At 50.3% G+C, this 13,017-nt stretch overlaps 2 long non-coding RNA genes across 2 annotated transcripts; both read left to right on the top strand.

The window, feature by feature from the left end:
- Window positions 1–3,870: 3,870 nt before the first annotated feature.
- Window positions 3,871–4,810, top strand: LOC135292794 (uncharacterized). The gene is made up of 3 exons (XR_010354959.1): window positions 3,871–3,998; window positions 4,109–4,298; window positions 4,561–4,810. It is a non-coding gene; the product is annotated as an uncharacterized LOC135292794 (long non-coding RNA).
- Window positions 4,811–9,739: 4,929 nt separating this feature from the next.
- LOC135292848 (uncharacterized) lies at window positions 9,740–10,601 on the top strand. The gene is made up of 3 exons (XR_010355014.1): window positions 9,740–9,867; window positions 9,978–10,167; window positions 10,430–10,601. It is a non-coding gene; the product is annotated as an uncharacterized LOC135292848 (long non-coding RNA).
- Window positions 10,602–13,017: the final 2,416 nt, after the last annotated feature.

The following is a 13,017-nucleotide window of genomic DNA, read 5'->3' as shown; positions in this document are numbered from 1 at the left end:
TCAAGGCCTTGACAGCCTTGGCAACTGTGGCACCTGCATCTGGGCTGCTGCAGGGGCTGATGTTTAAGGCTTGCAGCCTCCAAAGGCTCCGGGCTCTGCTTCCCACCCTGCTCTGCACTGCCCTGGGCCCGCATTGCTCAAGAGACAAAAGCCAAGCCAGGGGATCCTCACCCTGCCCAAATTGCTGAATTGACTGCAGTCCTTAGGACCTTCTCCACTTTCAAAGAACCTCTTCCTTTGATCACGGATTCGGCACATGTCTATGACCTAGTGCAGCGGGCCGAAAATTCCATTTTCAAAGACATTTCTAACCCCAACTAGAGCATTTGCTTTCCCCTTTCATTTCTCTTCTGTCCCACAGACAACACCCACACTATATCATGCACACAAGGTCTCATACCACCCTTCCTGCATTTATAGTAGGCAATGCTAGAGCAGATGCCTCAGCAATGCTTCTCCAAACCTCCCTACGGAATCTTTCTGACCAGGCTAGGATCCGCCACCACTTCTACCATCAAAACATTCCTGCACCGCTCAGCATCTTTAAAATTACCCAAGATCAGGCAAGATTCATGGCAGCCACCTGCCCAAATTGTCAGCAACGTGCCTTTGCTTCTGTCAGAGCTGCACTCAATCCAAGAGGACTAAAGACTCTCCAGATCGGGCAATCTCACATCACACACCAAGCCCCTTTTGGGAGACTAAAATACATCCCCGTCTCAATCCACACCGACAACGCTGCGGTTTCTGCCCCTGCCCATGCTGCTGAAAAATCAAAAGATGCTATAAAACGTTCCTTTTTAGCCTTTTCCACCTTCCCTGTTCCACAGGAAATTAAAACTGATCATGGTCCTGCTTATACCTCCCACTGATTCCAACCATTTTCTGACCAGTGGGCTACAAAACATGTCACAGCCATACCACACTCTGCCACAGGACAGTCCATAGTCCAGAGGGCCCACTCTTCCATCCAAAGGATCCTTGATCAACAGAGACAGGGAGTCCACATAGTATCTCCCATTGGAGGCCAAGGCCCTTGATGTGCTCAACTTTTTCAACAACTCCCCCAGTCATCAGGCATTTTATATTTAATTGGCAGCCCAATAAAAAGAAAAGCCACCTGTGTTGATCAAAGACCCTGAATCCAAAGAAATTATGGGCCCTTTCCCATTCATTACTTGGGAGGGAGGATATGCTTGTGTCTCTACAGCAGCAGGCCCAAGACGCATCCCAGCAAAAAACATAAAACTCTTCTGCCAATGGCCAGGCAAACACCACAGCCACCATCAGAAAAACAGAACAAAAGCCTAAGAGAGACAGCAGCAGCCTGCAAAAGAAGAAGAAGAAGGACAGAAGAAGATCTCCTAAGCAGTGTGGACCGCACACACCAACACCAAGAGAGCTCAGACACCACTAACTGCGATATCCCGCTTAACAATTGGAAAAACTGTATTCTAGCCTTGATATTTGATTCTTCTAATAAGCTGACTTCAAACCCTTGCCTTACAGAAGAGAAAGTTTAGTGGGACCAGAATTTCAGTTTCACATTGCAATCTCCCTATCTCTTTACTTTCAGGCCACCCAAGCCTCCACCCACTAGTAAATTAGCTAAAGTCAAAGGATGCTGTCCTTTCTTGCCAGTGCAGCAGGAAGCTGGATGCTCCTAACTATGCCGCATGCCTTCGCATGGGTGGTTCCACAGCCAAGCCACAATTTCTTGCCCATGGCCACACATGTCAACCTCTTCTCACATAGGGACTCAGTATACCAGAGCGGCCAGCTGCTCACAGATCAAATCAATAAGATCCAGACAAAAGGCAACAACGACTGGCTCACTGGACTGTTGAAAGACTGGGGCATGAAAGGCTGGCTTTCATCTTTACGTCCAACAATATGAAGTCTAATAAGTCTAAGTGCCGTGTTCTGCATTTTGGCCACAAAAATCCCCTACAGCGTTACAGGCTGGGGACGGTGTGGCTGGATAGTGTTCAGGCAGAAAGGGACCTGGGGGTGCTGGTTGACAGCCGATTGGATATGAGCCAGCAATGTGCCTTGGTGGCCAAGAAGGCCAACGGCATCCTGGCCTGCATTAGGACTTGTGTGAGCAGCAGGAGCAGGGAGGTCATTCTCCCCCTGTACTCGGCACTGGTGAGGCCACATCTTGAGTACTGTGTCCAGTTCTGGGCCCCTCAATTTAGGAAGGATATTGAGATACTTGAGCGTGTCCAGAGGAGAGCAACGAGGCTGGTGAGGGGCTTGGAAAACAAGCCCTACGAGGAACATTTGAGGGAGCTGGGGTTGTTTAGCCTGGAGAAGAGGAGGCTTAGAGGTGACCTTATTGCTCTCTACAACTTCCTGAAGGGAGGTTGTAGACAGGTGGGGGTCGGTCTCTTCCACCGGGCAGCAACTGACAGAACAAGGGGACACAGTCTCAAGCTACGTCAGGGAAGGTATAGGTTAGATATTAGGAAAAAAATTTTCACTGAAAGAATAATAAAGCACTGGAACTGTCTTCCCAGGGAGGTGGTGGAATCACCATCACTGGATGTGTTTAAAAAAAGACTGGACATGCCACTTGGTGCTATAGTCTAGTTGAGATGTTAGGGCATAGGTTGGACTTGATGATCTTAGGGGTCTCTTCCAAACTCATGTTTCTGTGATTCTGTGATTTAGTCAAGACTGTTTTGTGGGCTTTGTTTCTTGTATTCATTGTCTTGGTTATTCTATCCAGTTTTGCTCAACGCTTGCAAAAGTCCATGGCAGAAGCCTTCATTCTTGAAAACAAAAAGGGGGCACTTGTGGAGGCCCAGGGGCCTCTCATTGCAACTGTAATACCTTAGGGCAAAGGGGACCAAGGTGAAACAGAGAAACCCCTCTGAATGCAAGGCTCTCACCCATGGCCACTTGCAGCCTCTTGCAATCCGCAGGTTTTGTTGCTATCACCCACTTCAACTGCCATTTTTTCCTTAGATCTACTCTCCAGACAATGTTCTCCTCTCTCTTCTCCCCTGCTGGTCCTGGCTTCACCCCTTCTCCCCCCCGAATGAAACCCTCAGACCCCAGCCTCATTTTCTCTCTGGCCCTGGACCCTCTTCATGGCAATGCACAGCGTTTGGGGTTCCACACAAAGACCCATCTCTGGCCTCATTCATCAGCACTTGAAGCAAGTGTGCTCCGGCCTCTGGGAGTGCAGCTCGCTCACACGGGCTCACTGTGGACACGCCGCAATCACACAGTCATTGAGTGCACCAGAGAACCTGGCCTCTAATAAAAGGCAGGAATCCCGCAGCCCACCCAACCCAATGCCTTGCATGACTCTACATTTTCCTTCTTCTCTCATCTCTCATGTCACTTTCCCCATTTCCTCTCTCTGCCAGCTTGGCTTCTCTCTCTCCTGGCTGCAGCTTCAGCCACATGTGTGACACTGCAGGAACAGCCTGACCCACAGGGAAGTGGGAGAGGACTCTTTGTCAGCAACTGAAGTCACAGAACAAGGGGGAATGGGATGAAACTGCAAGAGCTGGAATCCATTCCATGATGGCAAGAAGTTCTTTCCTGTCAGGGTGCTTGTCCCTGACACAGGGACCAGCGCAGAGAGGCTGTGCATACCCCATGCCCACCAACATCCAAGGCCAGATTGGACAGGGGCCGCAGCAACCTGCTGTGCTGGGAGGCTGCTCAGCTTGCAACCAGATGATCTTTAGTGTCCCTTCCAAGCCAAACCATTCAAGGATTTCATCATTCCACCATGCCCACCTCCCAGTGTGGAGCGGCCCTGAAACTTCTGTGACATCACAGCTCCCACAGCGTTCCAGGTGGAACGTCCAGCACCTGGAAACCACCACAGCAGACACTCTGCCTGCTGCCAGCGCTCAGTTGGCGCTCGCTCTGCGCTCTGCCCGTCAGCACTCAGCTGTTGCTGCTGCTGCCTGGGCTTTTCCTGCTGCCTGCTCTGGAGCACCAACCCTAGCAGGATGAGCACTGCTGCGCCAGTGGAGGTACTGTGCCATTCCAGGGAGGAGGCAGCCTGCTTGAGCAGGCTGCAGCCATGTGGGAATGGATGGTGTGGGACAGGAACCCCACTGTGAGATTGTGCTGTCTCTTGCAGACTAACAGAGACACTGTGGTGGCGATGGAAGTGGACATGGTGCTGAATGAGGAAGAGATGATGGAGGTGGACATGGAAGACCAGGTTGAGGAGATGGAAGTTGATGAGGAGGATGACATCGAGGCGATGGAAGTGGATGAGAAGGATGAGGAGGAGCCCATGGTCCTTGGATGAAGATGGAGCCCCACAAGTAAGACAGGCAGATGCTCCCCATGCCCTGCCCACAGACACAGTGGCTGCCCTGGCGCCAGGCTGGGGCTGGGCTGGATGGCCCCGCTCAGGGACACGCTGCCCGCAGGGGGCCTGGATTGTGCTGCCACAAGCACCAGCCCTGGCCTGCCCTGCACTTGCCTGGGGCCACACCAGCCCTGCCAGCCCTGTCCCAGCTCCTGGGGCCCAGCTGGGCCCAGTGCTGGCAGCTGACTCCAGCTTTGCTTCTTTCTTCCTTCCAGGACTGATGCAGATGATGGCTGTAGATATTACGGCGGTGTAGATATGTTTGAAAAGTTAGGATATTTTTGTAAATATGTTCTTAGGTTAGTAGTTCTTTGTAAATATGTTTTGAAGATTGTTACTCCATAGGATCCCATGGAAATATGTGCAGTAGATTGTTGTTGTTGTTGTTATGAGGATTGTTGTAATGAAATGTGTTCTGTAAATCCTCGTGTTTGCCGATGTTCAGCAAATAAATAATGATTCTTTATAAAACTTCACTTCTCTTTCTCATTCCTTTGGGCACTGTCAGAACCCCGGACCTCCCCCTGACCATCCTAAATGATTCCAGCCCCAGCCAGGGGGCTTTAAATCCCTGGCAGGGGGTTCAGAGACCCTGGCATGTAGCCAAAGACCCCTGGGCCTTTGAATTTAACCCATAAAGCATGTTACCACCTTTATGTCAAGAATTAAAAGTCACAACAATTTAGATAGTCTAGTAATAGTAATCACAAAGTGAACGGAAAACATTTAGAGCACTGTAGACAGAGGTTTTGAACCTTGTACGAAAGAGTTTGGTATTATCTACATAGATAGAAAAATTTGGGTGTACCCAGTCCTTCCTCTTTCTTCTCGCTAGCATCCATATGAAAGACGATATTACCATTCACATATTGGTTTCAAGTAGAAAGTCACTATCTAACTTAAGTAATAGCTATTAAAACATTCTTGTAAACATAGTATAGTCAGGTTTTAATATAAAAGATAACACCAACCCAAGAGGCAAAAAGAGTACCTTAAGCTGACCTGCTGAACAAACCTCAGCAGGCCAGCAAAAAAATGTTTTAGACAAAATATAAAAATCAACCTTAAGAGAGTGAAGCACATACTTCTCAACTCTTCCTTCGACAGCTAAGTTAGAGAAAAAGAGACTTCTAATGTACCTCGAAATCCCCTCAACCAAAGAAAACCCAGGACGCACAGGCAGCGTTTGCACAGTTGGGATTTCCACTTGCTCCGGGATCCCGGGGCTGGAGCTCCCTGGGGCTGCTGCCACGGCCACCCCGCGGCTGGGGGTCCCTGTGCACAGGGGGTCCCACTGACACCACTGCTGCCGCTGGCCACTGCTGCTGCTCCTGGGCTGGGGCACAGCCGCGTCCCCAAGAGCTGAGCTCTCACCAGCACAGAGGGGGCTCTCACTGCACTGGCCCCTGCAGCCATGCCACCAAAGCAAGGCAGGAAACTTTCAGCCACCCTTCCTGCTGCAGCCACAGCCACTCCTGGCTCCAGAGCCGCCATCAGCCCACAGGGATGCAAAATCCACCTGCCCGCTCTCAAGGCCTTGACAGCCTTGGCAACTGTGGCACCTGCATCTGGGCTGCTGCAGGGGCTGATGTTTAAGGCTTGCAGCCTCCAAAGGCTCCGGGCTCTGCTTCCCACCCTGCTCTGCACTGCCCTGGGCCCGCATTGCTCAAGAGACAAAAGCCAAGCCAGGGGATCCACACCCTGCCCAAATTGATGAATTGACTGCAGTCCTTAGGACCTTCTCCACTTTCAAAGAACCTCTTCCTTTGATCACTGATTCGGCAGATGTCTATGACCTAGTGCAGCGGGCCGGAAATTCCATTTTCAAAGACATTTCTAACCCCAACTAGAGCATTTGCTTTCCCCTTTCATTTCTCTTCTGTCCCACAGACAACACCCACACTATATCATGCACACAAGGTCTCATACCACCCTTCCTGCATTTATAGTAGGCAATGCTAGAGCAGATGCCTCAGCAATGCTTCTCCAAACCTCCCTACGGAATCTTTCTGACCAGGCTAGGATCCGCCACCACTTCTACCATCAAAACATTCCTGCACCGCTCAGCATCTTTAAAATTACCCAAGATCAGGCAAGATTCATGGCAGCCACCTGCCCAAATTGTCAGCAACGTGCCTTTGCTTCTGTCAGAGCTGCACTCAATCCAAGAGGACTAAAGACTCTCCAGATCGGGCAATCACACATCACACACCAAGCCCCTTTTGGGAGACTAAAATACATCCCCGTCTCAATCCACACCGACAACGCTGCGATTTCTGCCCCTGCCCATGCTGCTGAAAAATCAAAAGATGCTATAAAACGTTCCTTTTTAGCCTTTTCCACCTCCCCTGTTCCACAGGAAATTAAACATGGTCCTGCTTATACCTCCCACTGATTCCAACCATTTTCTGACCAGTGGGCTACAAAACATGTCACAGCCATACCACACTCTGCCACAGGACAGTCCATCGTCCAGAGGGCCCACTCTTCCATCCAAAGGATCCTTGATCAACAGAGACAGGGAGTCCACATAGTATCTCCCATTGAGAGCCTGGCCAAGGCCCTTGATGTGCTCAACTTTTTCAACAACTCCCCCAGTCATCAGGCATTTTATATTTAATTGGCAGCCCAATAAAAAGAAAAGCCACCTGTGTTGATCAAAGACCCTGAATCCAAACAAATTATGGGCCTTTCCCATTCATTACTTGGGAGGGAGGATATGCTTGTGTCTCTACAGCAGCAGGCCCAAGACGCATCCCAGCAAAAAACATAAAACTCTTCTGCCAATGGCCAGGCAAACACCACAGCCACCATCAGAAAAACAGAACAAAAGCCTAAGAGAGACAGCAGCAGCCTGCAAAAGAAGAAGAAGGACAGAAGAAGATCTCCTAAGCAGTGTGGACCACACAGACCAACACCAAGAGAGCTCAGACACCACTAACTGCGATATCCCGCTTAACAATTGGAAAAACTGTATTCTAGCCTTGATATTTGATTCTTCTAATAAGCTGACTTCAAACCCTTGCCTTACAGAAGAGAAAGTTTAGTGGGACCAGAATTTCAGTTTCACATTGCAATCTCCCTATCTCTTTACTTTCAGGCCACCCAAGCCTCCACCCACTAGTAAATTAGCTAAAGTCAAAGGATGCTGTCTTTTGTTGCCACTGCAGCAGGAAGCTGGATGCTCCTAACTATGCCGCATGCCTTCGCATGGGTGGTTCCACAGCCAAGCCACAATTTCTTGCCCATGGCCACGCATGTCAACCTCTTCTCACATAGGGACTCAGTATACCAGAGCGGCCAGCTGCTCACAGATCAAATCAATAAGATCCAGACAAAAGGCAACAACGACTGGCTCACTGGACTGTTGAAAGACTGGGGCATGAAAGGCTGGCTTTCATCTTTACGTCCAACAATATGAAGTCTAATAAGTCTAAGTGCCGTGTTCTGCATTTTGGCCACAAAAATCCCCTACAGCGTTACAGGCTGGGGACGGTGTGGCTGGATAGTGTTCAGGCAGAAAGGGACCTGGGGGTGCTGGTTGACAGCCGATTGGATATGAGCCAGCAATGTGCCTTGGTGGCCAAGAAGGCCAACGGCATCCTGGCCTGCATTAGGACTTGTGTGAGCAGCAGGAGCAGGGAGGTCATTCTCCCCCTGTACTCGGCACTGGTGAGGCCACATCTTGAGTACTGTGTCCAGTTCTGGGCCCCTCAATTTAGGAAGGATATTGAGATACTTGAGCGTGTCCAGAGGAGAGCAACAAGGCTGGTGAGGGGCTTGGAAAACAAGCCCTACGAGGAACATTTGAGGGAGCTGGGGTTGTTTAGCCTGGAGAAGAGGAGGCTTAGAGGTGACCTTATTGCTCTCTACAACTTCCTGAAGGGAGGTTGTAGACAGGTGGGGGTCGGTCTCTTCCACCGGGCAGCAACTGACAGAACAAGGGGACACAGTCTCAAGCTACGTCAGGGAAGGTATAGGTTAGATATTAGGAAAAAAATTTTCACTGAAAGAATAATAAAGCACTGGAACTGTCTTCCCAGGGAGGTGGTGGAATCACCATCACTGGATGTGTTTAAAAAAAGACTGGACATGCCACTTGGTGCTATAGTCTAGTTGAGATGTTAGGGCATAGGTTGGACTTGATGATCTTAGGGGTCTCTTCCAAACTCATGATTCTGTGATTCTGTGATTTAGTCAAGACTGTTTTGTGGGCTTTGTTTCTTGTATTCATTGTCTTGGTTATTCTATCCAGTTTTGCTCAACGCTTGCAAAAGTCCATGGCAGAAGCCTTCATTCTTGAAAACAAAAAGGGGGCACTTGTGGAGGCCCAGGGGCCTCTCATTGCAACTGTAATACCTTAGGGCAAAGGGGACCAAGGTGAAACAGAGAAACCCCTCTGAATGCAAGGCTCTCACCCATGGCCACTTGCAGCCTCTTGCAATCCGCAGGTTTTGTTGCTATCACCCACTTCAACTGCCATTTTTTCCTTAGATCTACTCTCCAGACAATGTTCTCCTCTCTCTTCTCCCCTGCTGGTCCTGGCTTCACCCCTTCTCCCCCCCGAATGAAACCCTCAGACCCCAGCCTCATTTTCTCTCCGGCCCTGGACCCTCTTCATGGCAATGCACAGCGTTTGGAGTTCCACACAAAGACCCATCTCTGGCCTCATTCATCAGCACTTGAAGCAAGTGTGCTCCGGCCTCTGGGAGTGCAGCTCGCTCACACGGGCTCACTGTGGACACGCCGCAATCACACAGTCATTGAGTGCACCAGAGAACCTGGCCTCTAATAAAAGGCATGAATGCCACAGCCCACCCAACCCAATGCCTTGCATGACTCTACTTTTTCCTTCTCCTCTCATCTCTCATGTCACTTTCCCCATTTCCTCTCTCTGCCAGCTTGGCTTCTCTCTCTCCTGGCTGCAGCTTCAGCCACATGTGTGACACTGCAGGAACAGCCTGACCCACAGGGAAGTGGGAGAGGACTCTTTGTCAGCAACTGAAGTCACAGAACAAGGGGGAATGGGATGAAACTGCAAGAGCTGGAATCCATTCCATGATGGCAAGAAGTTCTTTCCTGTCAGGGTGCTTGTCCCTGACACAGGGACCAGCGCAGAGAGGCTGTGCATACCCCATGCCCACCAACATCCAAGGCCAGATTGGACAGGGGCCGCAGCAACCTGCTGTGCTGGGAGGCTGCTCAGCTTGCAACCAGATGATCTTTAGTGTCCCTTCCAAGCCAAACCATTCAAGGATTTCATCATTCCACCATGCCCACCTCCCAGTGTGGAGCGGCCCTGAAACTTCTGTGACATCACAGCTCCCACAGCGTTCCAGGTGGAACGTCCAGCACCTGGAAACCACCACAGCAGACACTCTGCCTGCTGCCAGCGCTCAGTTGGCGCTCGCTCTGCGCTCTGCCCGTCAGCACTCAGCTGTTGCTGCTGCTGCCTGGGCTTTTCCTGCTGCCTGCTCTGGAGCACCAACCCTAGCAGGATGAGCACTGCTGCGCCAGTGGAGGTACTGTGCCATTCCAGGGAGGAGGCAGCCTGCTTGAGCAGGCTGCAGCCATGTGGGAATGGATGGTGTGGGACAGGAACCCCACTGTGAGATTGTGCTGTCTCTTGCAGACTAACAGAGACACTGTGGTGGCGATGGAAGTGGACATGGTGCTGAATGAGGAAGAGATGATGGAGGTGGACATGGAAGACCAGGTTGAGGAGATGGAAGTTGATGAGGAGGATGACATCGAGGCGATGGAAGTGGATGAGAAGGATGAGGAGGAGCCCATGGTCCTTGGATGAAGATGGAGCCCCACAAGTAAGACAGGCAGATGCTCCCCATGCCCTGCCCACAGACACAGTGGCTGCCCTGGCGCCAGGCTGGGGCTGGGCTGGATGGCCCCGCTCAGGGACACGCTGCCCGCAGGGGGCCTGGATTGTGCTGCCACAAGCACCAGCCCTGGCCTGCCCTGCACTTGCCTGGGGCCACACCAGCCCTGCCAGCCCTGTCCCAGCTCCTGGGGCCCAGCTGGGCCCAGTGCTGGCAGCTGACTCCAGCTTTGCTTCTTTCTTCCTTCCAGGACTGATGCAGATGATGGCTGTAGATATTACGGCGGTGTAGATATGTTTGAAAAGTTAGGATATTTTTGTAAATATGTTCTTAGGTTAGTAGTTCTTTGTAAATATGTTTTGAAGATTGTTACTCCATAGGATCCCATGGAAATATGTGCAGTAGATTGTTGTTGTTGTTGTTATGAGGATTGTTGTAATTAAATGTGTTCTGTAAATCCTCGTGTTTGCCGATGTTCAGCAAATAAATAATGATTCTTTATAAAACTTCACTTCTCTTTCTCATTCCTTTGGGCACTGTCAGAACCCCGGACCTCCCCCTGACCATCCTAAATGATTCCAGCCCCAGCCAGGGGGCTTTAAATCCCTGGCAGGGGGTTCAGAGACCCTGGCATGTAGCCAAAGACCCCTGGGCCTTTGAATTTAACCCATAAAGCATGTTACCACCTTTATGTCAAGAATTAAAAGTCACAACAATTTAGATAGTCTAGTAATAGTAATCACAAAGTGAACGGAAAACATTTAGAGCACTGTAGACAGAGGTTTTGAACCTTGTACGAAAGAGTTTGGTATTATCTACATAGATAGAAAAATTTGGGTGTACCCAGTCCTTCCTCTTTCTTCTCGCTAGCATCCATATGAAAGACGATATTACCATTCACATATTGGTTTCAAGTAGAAAGTCACTATCTAACTTAAGTAATAGCTATTAAAACATTCTTGTAAACATAGTATAGTCAGGTTTTAATATAAAAGATAACACCAACCCAAGAGGCAAAAAGAGTACCTTAAGCTGACCTGCTGAACAAACCTCAGCAGGCCAGCAAAAAAATGTTTTAGACAAAATATAAAAATCAACCTTAAGAGAGTGAAGCACATACTTCTCAACTCTTCCTTCGACAGCTAAGTTAGAGAAAAAGAGACTTCTAATGTACCTCGAAATCCCCTCAACCAAAGAAAACCCAGGACGCACAGGCAGCGTTTGCACAGTTGGGATTTCCACTTGCTCCGGGATCCCGGGGCTGGAGCTCCCTGGGGCTGCTGCCACGGCCACCCCGCGGCTGGGGGTCCCTGTGCACAGGGGGTCCCACTGACACCACTGCTGCCGCTGGCCACTGCTGCTGCTCCTGGGCTGGGGCACAGCCGCGTCCCCAAGAGCTGAGCTCTCACCAGCACAGAGGGGGCTCTCACTGCACTGGCCCCTGCAGCCATGCCACCAAAGCAAGGCAGGAAACTTTCAGCCACCCTTCCTGCTGCAGCCACAGCCACTCCTGGCTCCAGAGCCGCCATCAGCCCACAGGGATGCAAAATCCACCTGCCCGCTCTCAAGGCCTTGACAGCCTTGGCAACTGTGGCACCTGCATCTGGGCTGCTGCAGGGGCTGATGTTTAAGGCTTGCAGCCTCCAAAGGCTCCGGGCTCTGCTTCCCACCCTGCTCTGCACTGCCCTGGGCCCGCATTGCTCAAGAGACAAAAGCCAAGCCAGGGGATCCACACCCTGCCCAAATTGATGAATTGACTGCAGTCCTTAGGACCTTCTCCACTTTCAAAGAACCTCTTCCTTTGATCACTGATTCGGCAGATGTCTATGACCTAGTGCAGCGGGCCGGAAATTCCATTTTCAAAGACATTTCTAACCCCAACTAGAGCATTTGCTTTCCCCTTTCATTTCTCTTCTGTCCCACAGACAACACCCACACTATATCATGCACACAAGGTCTCATACCACCCTTCCTGCATTTATAGTAGGCAATGCTAGAGCAGATGCCTCAGCAATGCTTCTCCAAACCTCCCTACGGAATCTTTCTGACCAGGCTAGGATCCGCCACCACTTCTACCATCAAAACATTCCTGCACCGCTCAGCATCTTTAAAATTACCCAAGATCAGGCAAGATTCATGGCAGCCACCTGCCCAAATTGTCAGCAACGTGCCTTTGCTTCTGTCAGAGCTGCACTCAATCCAAGAGGACTAAAGACTCTCCAGATCGGGCAATCACACATCACACACCAAGCCCCTTTTGGGAGACTAAAATACATCCCCGTCTCAATCCACACCGACAACGCTGCGATTTCTGCCCCTGCCCATGCTGCTGAAAAATCAAAAGATGCTATAAAACGTTCCTTTTTAGCCTTTTCCACCTCCCCTGTTCCACAGGAAATTAAACATGGTCCTGCTTATACCTCCCACTGATTCCAACCATTTTCTGACCAGTGGGCTACAAAACATGTCACAGCCATACCACACTCTGCCACAGGACAGTCCATCGTCCAGAGGGCCCACTCTTCCATCCAAAGGATCCTTGATCAACAGAGACAGGGAGTCCACATAGTATCTCCCATTGAGAGCCTGGCCAAGGCCCTTGATGTGCTCAACTTTTTCAACAACTCCCCCAGTCATCAGGCATTTTATATTTAATTGGCAGCCCAATAAAAAGAAAAGCCACCTGTGTTGATCAAAGACCCTGAATCCAAACAAATTATGGGCCTTTCCCATTCATTACTTGGGAGGGAGGATATGCTTGTGTCTCTACAGCAGCAGGCCCAAGACGCATCCCAGCAAAAAACATAAAACTCTTCTGCCAATGGCCAGGCAAACACC

Source organism: Passer domesticus, unplaced genomic scaffold, assembly GCF_036417665.1.
Source record: "Passer domesticus isolate bPasDom1 unplaced genomic scaffold, bPasDom1.hap1 HAP1_SCAFFOLD_51, whole genome shotgun sequence".
NCBI lineage: Eukaryota > Metazoa > Chordata > Aves > Passeriformes > Passeridae > Passer > Passer domesticus.
Note: the sequence above shows the minus strand (reverse complement) of the source record. Positions and strands in the feature narration are given on the sequence as shown.